A 13,200-nucleotide genomic window follows, 5' to 3' on the forward strand; every position below is an offset into this window, starting at 1 on the left:
CTCTCGTATAATCTCAGAGTTGGGGTCTTAACTGTATCCCTCTAGTTCTGTCTAACTATGGAAGGACTCAGTGAGCTGCCTCTATTTAATATATATTTAATATATATTTTTATAGGAGCACCTAATATAGCTAGTCTAGATGTTCTTATAAGACACCAACAAATAAGCAAAGCTTCAAATACCACCTTTCAATGATTGTTTTGAAATCTAATGCAACTCTTGGTAGAGAGAAGTATAGCAGATATGTCCTATAGATGTCCTAAATTTGTTGAATCTATTTCTCTTTACCTAGTATAACTATTCACTATGTACTGTTGTTTCTATCTGATTGCCACAAAACTGTAAGTAACTGAGTGCATGTCTTGTGTGAAAATGATTTTATATCTTTTTTTCCTAGCCCAGTAACTTTCATATGGGGGATACTCAATAAATACTAAATACATACTCAATACATTTAATGTGCATTTTCATACCCAAATCTTGTGATACAAATTCTATGTATCAGGCTCTTGAAGGCAATGTAGCATTATGCTTATCCTGAATATAAAGTATAACACTAAAACATAATGGATTCAAGATAACCTGAGAAAATAGAGTGATGAGATGAAACTAAGAAGGGATAGTGATAGGAAGGAAGATAGGAAAAATTTATGATCTAAAAAAAAATGTTTGCTTAGGTTTTAACAAATGAAAATGCCCTTTTTGTACATTTAAAAAAATAAGCATTATCATTTCAGTCAATTCTATGAAAACGAGAACTCAGTTATAAAGTTGGATACCAATTATCTAGAATGTTGTTGTTTTATTAGTTTTACAATAAAGTGTGGTAAATGCAATATAAAGGATAAAGTAATAAATCAAGCCACCAGTGTGATAAACCATTATTAGAGGAATGTCACATTGAGACTGTACTCCTGTTTGCTGGGATGATAGAAGCTAATAAAGTTAGCCTTAAGGCAATAGGCAATAGGTAACTCCAATTCATACAGTTTCAGAGTGGGGAAGCAGAGTCTGATTAGACAAGACAAGAATAGATGTCCTTTCTGATTAAACAAAACAAGAATAGATGTCTTTCTCAGCAACTAAAATTGTGTCTCAAATTTGTTTGGAATTGTGCTCTTAATCAGTTATCCCATTCTCTATTGAGTTTTTGCAGTGAGATCAACTTCACTTCCTGTTGAGTGTTAACAATTCAATTTTTGGAGCCTGTATGTCACCACACATATCTGCTTACCCTAAGGAAAATAAGAATTCTTCAAATGTATGAGAAGAACTGGGTCTGAGAAACTGCTCTGTTAAAACTCCATCATTCTCCTACAGCAGGTGAATGATCAGCAGATATTATGAAGTGTAAAAGTCAGTATATTGAAGGTGTCAGATCAAATAATTTTAGAGGTCAATTTCTTACTCCCTTAGGAATCTTACAGCAATATCTGTCAACTAGCTGTCTAGCTTCTGCTTAAAGAAACTGTAGACGTGGAACTTTGTTTCCTCCTAAAGTGTACATGATTTACTTAACAAAAGAATTTCTGGTTATTTTGTATGCTAAGCGCAATGCTAGAAAGATATATAGATGATATTATATACCAGATGTTGTGAGGACATAGCTCTAGAATATTCTTCCCATTTTACAATTACAATTCATCTCATTTTTATTCCATTAATGGATATATGTTTATTCAATATAAGTCAATAATTAAAGTATCTACATATCCTGAACCTCATTATCTAAATTAAATTTAACTGGCATGTAGAGATATTGGTAATATGTTCTATTATACCTTTTCTGATATAATAGTATTCTTTATTAAAATATTGAGATTTACTAATTTAAGATCACGGCTTTTCAAGAAGGATATGTATTCAGATTAAGGCTAAAGGAAATCAGCATATAAGTATGTTTTATATTCACATTCATCACTGTTTTTAACTATCTGCTCTGACAATCTTATTCTAAGAGGAGAACATTCCTTTCTATATCCTGGGGAGTCTGGCAAGATGGTTATAGAATGAAGATGCTGGACTTGCCTCTTCCCCATATTTATGACCAAATTAAACCTAAAAAAAGACAAAAGCCCCTGCATGATAAAAGGGAGTATGCATATGTCTTTCTCAGCAATTGAAATCGTATCCCAAATTTGTTTGGGACTTAATCAGTTATCCCATTCTCTATTGAGTTTTTGCAGTGAGGACAACTTCGCTTCCTGTTGAGTGTTGTTAATTCAATTTTTGGAGCCTGGACATATGCCATATGCAGCCTCTCTGCTGATGTTAACTCAGGGACACACACCCACATTAGGGACCTTAAAACCCAGGGTATGGACTGATGAAGGGGGTGCACAGCATCAAAGTGAGAGAGGGTACACCACTGGATAACTGTAGCAGTAATGGGGCAGAGTACGTGTGCAGAGTGAATGTTGGCTCCAATGTGTGGATTACAGTAATCTGGGAGTACTTTTCAGTGCTCAAAAAAGCCATACAGAACAGGTGTATTTTGACCTAGAATATCTGGAAGGAGAAGCAGATAAGTGGAGTGTTGAATATATGATACTTCATAGGAAGCTGTAAATGGCTACAAGGTTGGAGCACATACAGGGGAAAATGCACATCACTTGGAGAGATGTGAAAAAATATCTTTACTCATTAAGTTTTAAGGGCCTTTCTTAAATTGCACAGTGCTAATCAAAACTAGTGGGGGTGAAGACACTAGATTAGGAGAGTATCAATATGTAATTTTGCTTATAACTGGTGATAATGGGTATGGTGGGAACCCATGCCTCTGTTCATTATTACTGCCTTTTATAATGGAAGGATATTTCATAGAAGATATTGAAATGTTCAAAAATGGTGGAATTAATTAAAGATCACATTAAAAAGACCACTTGATTTATAGATGAAAACAAGCTGAAATATTTTTCTTGATATAATGATCTTTCTAGTCTAGATGGCTTAAGTGAAGAATTTAATTAGAGTATCCCTAGTCTTTGAAAGTAGTTAATCTTCAAAATTAAAAATAAGACACTTTTCTCATTTAACAGTTGACTGAACAATCAATTCAAGAGTATTTGTAATCCTGTTAGCACAGTATGTCTTCAAAGCCTGACATAAATAAAAGATATACATATCAACTTATTTTTTTTCCGAACATATTTTACATAATACTTTCTTTACTTTCCACTCTCATTGACCTTAAATAAACATTGACTTCCAAGTAATGACCATATTTCTGGAAATAGTCTTGGAAGTTTAATAAGAAAATAAACCAGGAAATTAGATCTTAGAGAAAGGTAAACTTCAAGTAGGTAAGCTACCTACTTGACTTTTGCACTATGTTAATTTCTTTGATAGTAGTGCCAAGAAATTGGAGCTAGGAAGAGTTAGCTATCTGGAGTTGGTTCAGAATTTGATCTGCAGTTTCAGAGTCAGCTTTGTTAAGCAGACCCAAAATTGATGAGGCTGTTAATTTTAAAAGGAGATGGTTATGCAAATCAGTGTGTAATTTATGATAAATTACATTTAATCAAATAGTAAGAATTAAAAATAATATTTTTACTATTTGTTATTGCTTGTTATACTTTTTACAATTGCATGATAAATGGTTACAAACATCTAAAGAAGTACTCAGAATTTTTCACTAATAGAAACTTTCATACCACAGAAAGTCTAAGTAAATATATATTTATGTGTATGTGTATATAAATACACACACACATATACACACATATATTTAGTTTGCACATTCTAGTGAATATTTGTCTCAAATGGATGCATATCAACACTATGTAAAGTATAATGAGGAAATATATAGTGGAAATTTACCTTACCAAAAATTTGCATATTTTGTCAATAACATGTTTAACCAGCCAGTACATATCAAAATACCTACTCTAAATCCTGAAGATTTCCTTTTTTCCCCACATAGTACTAAGAAAGGCACTATTAATATACTGGTGAAAAAAAAATCTTCTCGAGTAAGGAAAGGTTTTGAAAGCCAGATATTACAAACTTAAAATATATATATATATATATATGATTATAGACAAAAGAATGTAAGCAGGCACCTCACATTTATTGAGCAATTACTGATGCCTAATAGACATTTCAAGCCAAATATATTCCAAATAATTATCTGGTCTTCCCCCATAAACTTGCCAGACTATAAGTTAGAAATAACTTCACCTTCAACTGGCCAATCCACAAACCTTGGCATTATCATTGACTTTCTTTTTTCTTCCAAAAGCACCTGTTGTCTGTATTTTCATAAAATATCCAGACTCCTACCTCTTCCCACTATCTCCACTGCTTATCAAAGACATCATCATCTCTAAATTATATTTATGCCCCTATCCTATTCTCTACATTTCTGATCTCAACACTGCAGTACACTACACTCCAAAGTAGATACCCTTGTTTATATCTTTTAAATATAAATCAGATCATGCCATCTCTTGGTTCAAAACTTTTTGAGGGCTCCCCTACCTTTCAGTGAAAGACCAACAAGACTCTTCACTATCCCCTTGTTACTTCTCTAACTTCTTCAGCCCCCGTCACTGTGATCCCTTTCTACTTAATTAAACAATCAGGAATTTCACTGGCTTTTACTGCCTCCAGGAGCACTCTTTGTGCATATGCTTTTATGTTTACCCTCCACATTTTTCTAATATTTGCTCAAATGAAACCTTCCCAAGGGAACCAACACTGACCACTCTCTTAAAAATTGCATCATTCTGCTTTAATTCACTCTACATTCAGATATAGGACCCTGTATAAGATATACAGAGGAAACTTTAAAATACAATAATACAAATTGCATTATTAATCCCGAAGGAGTGTAGAAACAAATAATTCTGATGTATTTCAGAATTATAAGAATTGTCTTTGCCCTAAAATTGATATGACATCCTTCAATGAATGGAAGGATAAGTTAAAAAGGAGTAATAATGGAGCTAGATATAATATAATTGAAGGTGCAGATATAACAAATACAGTTAGGGAAGAGATTGGAGGAGATAGATACATTGCCTTGAGTTAATTTACTTCTCTAGGTCTCAGTGACTACAATCCTGCTAGCGTAGGATTTAATCATAGATGACATCAAGGATTTAATCATAGATGAACTGAAGATATAAAAGAAATCAGATGAGAAAATGTCCTTTCATGTCTCAAAAGATAAAAATAGTGGGTAACAAATATATCAAATAAATTAATTAAGCAAATCTTTTGTAATTAGTGACAAATTTGGCACTATTAGGCAGTATCATAGGCTCACTGATAACAAGACTTGCTAGAATGATTTGCTATTTTATCTTAAAGCTAGTGTGGGTATTCCCATGTTTGTTATGCATGTATGTATGTTTGTATATCCGTATATGTGTAAAGTTAAGCAGGGTATTTGACAAAATTCTCCAGATACCTTGCAGGCAATATGGAGTTAAATAATCACCAAAATTTACTGGTTTAACAGGCTGAATATTTATGCACCAAGAACTTATTAATGAATAGATTTCTACCTAGAATAGTCTTTATTAGAGCTTTTTTACTACCTTGTCTTTGTTTCTTTTTTTCTAACCCCTGTTATAAATGACCTGAATATAGACTAAAATGAAGCAGAATTATGAAATTTGGGGACTATCTACTATTCCAAATAGCATAATCAATTTATTCCAAAAATATTGAGTACAAAGAGTAATCATAATTTTAATTCTTACATTTTGGAGTAATTACTGTATGCTGACTAGGTACTTTTTACATATGGCATCTCATTTGATTATAATATTCCAAAGTAGATACCCTTGATTTAAACATCCTTGATTTAAAAATAAAACTTAGGGCTTCCTTGGTGGCACAAGGAGTGAAGCATTGCACTATTAAACAATCTGCACTTTCCTTCCTAAATTTATTTATTGTTATTTCAAAAAAGAATTATAAAGACAGTATCCTAGATTTCTGACTGGAAAATACAGGTAACAATAATCTATGTAGTCCTACAAACTAATAGTTCCAAATCGAGACACTTAGGAGAATATATATGATTTGAACTCATACTTGCTTCAAGTGGAGCTTTGAATGACTCTAAAGAACAATTTGAATTAATTTTAGATAAAGCAAAATAACAATACAAACAAAACCTCAGAAGGCTGTCACACTAAGAAAATTTAACTCACACAAAAACTTTAACAGAAAAGCATAATTAATGAAAATGTTATAGGATATATTTATGAGCCTATGTATTATTTAAAGGAGGGACTTACTTTTCCTGTAAGTTCTATTATTACTAAAGGTAACATAGGACATTTTCTAGTCACCAAGTAAGAGTGGGAAGATAATATAAAGCCCTTTTGAAGTTGAAGCATATCATGCAGGGATAACTTGACCAGCCGTCATGAAAAATTGTACTTCTCTTCATCACACTCTGTTAGACTTTCAGACAGTTCATTTAGCCTTTGATTTGAGTATATGAACTTCAATTTGGTCTTTCACACCAGTTCCAACCAATTTGACAGGAGCATAGGGGACTCCTGCTTTCAATTTAAAGACTGTGATCAAAGAAATTTTGAATAAGATTTTTCTATTTGCAGTACTGGTTTTTTGAATGCCTTTAGCTATGATCTGATGCTTTTATTGTTCTTTGAGGAAGAGTCAGGTAAGACTTATTTAACAGAAATACCTGCAGCTAGAATACAAAGAGGGTTTTCTATGTCATATCAGGAATTTCCATCATTTAAGAGATAGTGAAGCAATGAAAATTGATATTCCATGAATATGCAGATTTTTATAACACCTAGTGACTCCAGAAACTCCATCAATTGGAAAAACTGTTATTTTAATCTTAACCAATTTTGCTACTCATATGTGTTTACAGAGGTCATAAAGATTTCCACAAATACAGCAAGGGATATCAAAATTACTTTATTTGACTGACGTTAATGTTTTGTGCCAAGGATCATAAAGTATTTTTCATATAGTTGTTAATCAACACTGCTGTTAGCAGACATATTTCAAATCTACATCATATAAGATTGCCTGGGGTAAACACTTCAAAACTTGTTAGAAGTGTGTTCACTGAAGAGAAACACTCCATTGAAATACGAATATATACAGCTCCTCAATATCCCTCCTTCATGTAAATATCAAAGTGATCGATGATAGTGTTGTCAATGCAGGGAACAGACTGAAACAGATATATTGACTTAGTGTTCTAAGGTCACTTATACTTTCAGAATTCAAATATCAAAACTCTGCAATCTAGGCGAGCACAGCTTTAGTGCACAGCTTTCAGCAGTTCAATTGATGCACTTATTAAATATCTTCACATTGTTATATTGACTGGTCCAAGAATTTATTGCTAACTACAATGGAATAAATAGAACATCTTTTAAAAACTCATTATTGACAAGTTTTTGCATTTTTTCTCACCACTGCAAAGGTCATGAAGACCAATTATATCATAAGGAAAATAAAACCAAAATAATGGAAATTGCCATAATTTTTTTTAAATGGGAAAGTCTGGAGTCAGACATAAGCAATCTAACTCCAAGACTCATGATTTTGAATCACTCTCTTCTTTTTATCTATCTATCTATCTATCTATCTATCTATCTATCTATCTATCTATCTATCTATCTATCTATCTATCTATCTATCTATCTATTTGTTCAAACACTGGGTACAGTCAGAAGCCCGGGAGGGTGAGAGAATTCACCAGAGCCAGAGCAGGGAGCAGAACAGGCAGAAGGACCGAAGCACACTGCTGAGGGGAGCAGCAGACGGCAGGAGAGGTCTGTGCACCATGTGAGACCCTCGCCCAGTGGCTGGGGATCAAACCGGCACTGCAGAGGCTGCGAGCAGTTTCGGAGCCCAGCGCTCAGCCGCTGTGCCACCTGGGAGGCCCTAGAAATTGCTATAATTTTTAAAGAAAATCTAGCATGAACTGATTTAGATTATTCAAACTGACTTATGTCTAAGAGTCTAAATTAATCAGAATGTTGGATCTTTTGCTTATCTCGGCTTCAGTTCTATGCTACGTAAGTCAGAGAGAAATAATACAAATGTGGACATGAACATGGGTCAATAGTTCCTGAATTTTGTCTCATGGGAAATGGTATTCTAAGTCAGGAAACAAATTATCATCTAGGAAAATGCATTCCTATTAATGCAAAAAATTAAAATAAAAGCTACATTTTAATGTTATTGTCTATAAACAGGAGTGTGTCATATATAAGTTTTATGAGGAAAGATACAAATGGAAGGACAAGAATTCATTTCATGACTCTTTTAAGTGTTCATGATGAGGAGCTCAGTTAAATAAAGCATGACTGTGAGGGAGAGGTGGGAAGAATAATTTTGAGTCATGTGAAGAAACTAGAATATGTGGATTTGGGTGGATGAATATGGAAAAATGAGAGAAAAAATATCACAGATGACTACTAGATTTCTGAATTGGAGGTGCTGTTATCACCAAGGAAATAGATTAGAAGATAAGAACAAAATGGAATTTGAAGTGTCTGATTTATTCAAGTCTCTGTGTCTTTCACTTAGACTCATAATCTAGTGAATTGACATGCTTTTTTTCTTCTAGGAACCTAAAGATATACTATTTGTATTCACACATAATTTTGCAAGTTTCCCAGATATAAGGTCAGTGTAAAAAACTAAATGTGCTTATATATATCCCAACAAAGAATTTCTAAAAGGAAATTTAACAGGCACTATTTGTAGCCTCATCAATAAAGTTAATTAAGTAGGAATAAATTAAGCAAAAGGTTCTTTTTTAAATCTAAAAACTGTAACACTGTTAAGATTAATTAAATAAGAACCCAATAAGTGGAGGATATACCATGTGTATGGGTTTGATGTATTATATGTAAAAAGTATTATAAAACAACTATTCCCAAAGGTTGCTTATAGATTCATATCAACACTATTTGGAATCCTGACACTTTTTTTGTTGACATTAATAAGCTCTTTCTAAAATTTATATGGAAATACAAGAAATCAAGAATAACCAGAAAATCTTGAAGAAAATAGCTGAATGCCATGAGCCACAACATATCAGAACTTATTATAATGGTATATTAGCTAAAACAGCGTGGAGTCATATTAGCATAAAAGCAAACAGAGAAATGGAACTGAATAGACTCCAGAAATAGGCCTGTGTTTATACAGTGACCTGATTTACAATTTGTAATTAAAGTTTCAAGACATTGGGGAAATACTGCTTTTTCAATAAATAGTACAAGGTGAAAGAGCAATAAAACCAAAGGTGAAAGATCAATGAAAACAAAGTTTCTATAAAGTATCAAGTGTAATTCTTCATAATATTGTGGTAGGTAAAGAGTTTGTATATAGGACACAAACAGCAATAGCATAAAGGAAATATCATGAATTGTACTAAAAATTAAATCTCCTTCACTAAAAGACACTCTTGAAATAGTAAAAATACAAACCATGGAGTGAAAAGATACATTTGCTTTTGAAAAAAATATTCATATTAAATGTAAATAAAGAACTCTCAAAAATCAGTAAGAAAAGACAAAGTTGTGTATGTGGGCCTTGAATGCAAACATTACTGAACATGAATATGTAGAAGTTGAGCTAGCTGGATTTATTTCCTTTTTTACTTTACATTTAGTTCTCAAAATATTTAGAAATGGATAGAATGATATGTTCAATAATGTCCTTTCTGTAAAATGTGATTCATGCAAAGAGGATGCTCTTTGTCACACAATTCCAAACACAGAGCTGTGAAGGAGAACAGAATAGAAAGGCTGCCCCAAAATGTGTCACTTTGACATGTGGGTTGTTTAAAATTGAAGGTAATCAAAACCCAGCAGATTCAAGACAAAATTTTACTTTCCCTTAACTACCTAAAAGAATTTAGACATTCAGTCTGGTCCAGAGCAGAGCTATTGCCAGAGATTACTTTTATCTGAATGACCTGCTTATGGCAGGACAAAGATCTACTGTCCAACCATCTGCTTTTCTTATCCTGTTAATTACCCCTACCCCTTTGAAACACTAGGCCCCTGTGCCATCCCTTTGCGCAGGATGGCACATAAACAATTGCCTGACTTACCCTTGGGTCTCTTATCTTTGGAACCCTCATATGTATGAAATTAAATTTATCTTTCTCCTGTTAGTCTACCGTCAGTCAACTTGTTGGGCCAGTCAAAGAACCCAAAAGGAAACAAAGGAAAATTTTTATAACCCTACATTTTGACTATATCACAGCAATGTCATTATGAGTTTTTGAATAACTGGTTTCTCCTCATTTGTTAATAATAGTAAAAATAGTAATGCCAGCCCACATAAAGCAAATTATAGTTGCATTTTATTAAACAGTTACTATAAATCAAACACTTTAATAAGAATTCTAAATCACTAGCTTTCTTTAGGCAATTAATAAGCATACAAAATAGATACTGTTATTGTGACCCTTCTTTTACAAAAGAGGAAAATGGAACTAAAGGTGTTAAATAATTCCCCCAAATCAAAAAACTAATGAAAGATGCAGTTCAGACTCAAATCAGCTGCCTGCCTTTGGAGATCATGATTTTTTTTTTTAAAGATTTATTTATTTATTTATACAAGCACTGGGTACAGTCAGAAGCGCTGGAGGGTGAGAGAATTCACCAGAGCCAGAGCAGGGAATAGAACAGGCAGACTGACGAAATACACTGCTGAGGAGAGCAGCAGGCATGGCAGGAGAGGTCTGCATGCCATGTGGGACCCTCGCCGGCCGCCCAGCCAGGGATCAAACCGGCGCTGCAGAGGCTGTGGGCAGCTTTGCAGCCTGGTGCTCAACCGCTGCGCCACCAGGGGAGGCCCTGGAGATCATGTTTTTTAGCTCAATGCAATATAGTAATGAAGTATAGTAAATTCCCTTCAATTTCAGCATATTTACTACCACTTTTTCTAATTAATGACTCCTAATGAAAAGGTCCATTTGTAATTTTTTCAGTCCTCAGGATACCCTGATGGCTAACCACTGAGTAAATAAATCAGTTATAGGATTCCTAAATTAAGTGCTTGATAATGGAAAAGCCAACAGTATCTGCAGATGCTTTTTACTCTACACAGTATTGACTTATTTAATAATCCGTTCTTCAAATAGAAGTTGAAAACAAGGCATATTTGCTGAGTATTCCCTTTACCATCCCATTCAGGAGTGCTTATGTAATGAATAAATGACCAGGAAATTTACAGGAAGGAGAGCTCAACCAATTAGATTTTTACTGCTTTGATTATAAGGAATGCTTACTAGAGGTTATTTGGAAATACTGAAAAATGTAAAGAAAAAGATAAATTGCCCAAAATCCATGAAGTGTTGAACCTTTTTTAAAAAATCTAAACCTAGTTCTAAAACTTTGCATTATTTTGACCATCTAGTTTTGTATTTTGTATAATATTATGATAAGCATTTTCAGGTTAAGTTGCTTATAAAAATTATTTTAGTAGCTGTATTAACCTTTCAATTTATATTGAACTATAATATATTTAATCAAGTTTCTATCTTGGTGTTTTTCCTCCAAATTTTAAAAGCAATTTTATAAATAATGCTGATATAATTGTGTATAATATATACTTATCCAAGTGAAGTTAAAATATAATGGTTATAGACCATTTTATGGTTTTATTACTCATGGGGTAGATCTCCAAATTGTTTTCCATATAGCTCGGTTACAATAGTAATATATGTTAATGAACAATAGTCATGATCTTCTCTTTGCACCTTTCAATATTTTAAAAATACACATCTAGGAATTATGTATATATAGCTCATATAGCTCATATTAAAACTAACCAAATAGATTAAACCTTTTCTTTGAAAGTATTCATAAACAGGGACTCCCTGGTGGTACAGGCAGTTGAGCACAGCACTGTGAAGCTGTCCGCAGCCTTTGCAGCACAAGTTTGATCCCGGCCAGCCAGGGAGATTTCCACATGGTGAGGCAGATCTCTCCTGTCTCGCCTGCTGCTCCCCTCAGCAGTGTATTTCAATTAGTCTGCCTGTTCTGTTCCCCACTCTGTCTCTGGTGAATCCTCTCACCCTCCCACACATCTGGCCTGTACACTGGTTCTTGTATGTATAAATAAATCTTTTTTTAAAAAAAATAAAGTATTCATAAACAAAACAACTCTTAGGTAAATCATATTTCTCATGCAAAAAAGAAATATTGAGAGATCTTGCTAATTGTTTAATTAAAAACTTATACTTTAATGATAATGGCAAAATTGTAAAATAGAGGTAATGTAGGAAACTGATTTTAAAAAAAAGCCCATGAATGATTACATAGTAAAAAATATTTGAAATCAGTAGCATAGGTTAATGATGTGTTCATTCAACTCTTCTCTCATTTCTTCAATCAGCAAATATTTACTTTTTGTATACTGTTACTTTGTTATGCAGTGACAATATAATAACCATAAAAACATAATCTCTTGATTATAGACAGCTTACAGATGAAAGTGAGATGCAGTGAAAACACAAACCCAGCACCATGTTTATGGAAAGTCAAAGCAACTTGGGTTGGCTGGACTATAGAGTTTGACAAGGAAAAACCTGGTAGTAGATAATGTTTAAGTAGGAATGATATCATAAAGTAATTGTAAATTTAATAAGCCAGTTTACCTTTAAGGCTACAAGTTTGCCTTTATTTTCCCTCCAATAAATAAAATGCTTTAAGTTGGACAGTTGGTTGATAAAAATTGTAGAGAATAAAACTAGAAAGGAACAAGATCCCATTCTGGTTAAAGATCAGATAACAAGCTAGCAGTCATACAGAGGAAATATGATGGTAGATTGAAGAAGGATAATAGTAGTGGGAAAATGGTTTGAAGGATTCAAGGTCAGGAATAAGTGGGACTTGGCCACTAATTGGCCATGGAGCTGAAAGTTGTAAGAAGGCTGAAGAGTTTAGGATGACAGTAAGGATGATATCTCAGATAACAGAAATAAACCTGCCTAACTCCTTCAGCTGTTGCTTTGCTTCAAGACTGACAAAGTCATAGGACAAATAATCATGGAATGTATTCTTAGTATCTGCTTCCTTGTTAATGAGACTGCATTTGTAGAAACACTGAGTTGATCCTACATTTTAGTAAGAGTAAAAATAACTTGCCTTACATTTTTATAGTGTTAATCAATTTATAGAATACTTTCAAGTGCATAGTACCTTTTATATCCCAAATTTTCTGAAG

The 13,200-nt window shown here is 33.3% G+C and overlaps 1 long non-coding RNA gene across 2 annotated transcripts in view; it reads left to right on the plus strand.

Annotated features, from left to right (window-relative positions):
- The first annotated feature begins 1,217 nt into the window (after positions 1-1,217).
- Positions 1,218-13,200, plus strand: part of LOC119258480 (uncharacterized) — a 101,150-nt gene continuing 89,167 nt past the window's right edge. Inside the window, exon 1 of one of the 2 annotated variants that reach the window (XR_008554103.1) lies at positions 1,218-1,323. This is a non-coding gene — a long non-coding RNA (uncharacterized LOC119258480). Of the gene's footprint in view, positions 1,324-8,588; positions 8,638-13,200 lie in introns of those variants that run through there. The other variant, XR_005128269.2, reaches the window with a different exon arrangement.

Source organism: Talpa occidentalis, unplaced genomic scaffold, assembly GCF_014898055.3.
Source record: "Talpa occidentalis isolate TD23 unplaced genomic scaffold, MPIMG_talOcc4v2.1 talOcc4.5, whole genome shotgun sequence".
Taxonomy (NCBI): domain Eukaryota; kingdom Metazoa; phylum Chordata; class Mammalia; order Eulipotyphla; family Talpidae; genus Talpa; species Talpa occidentalis.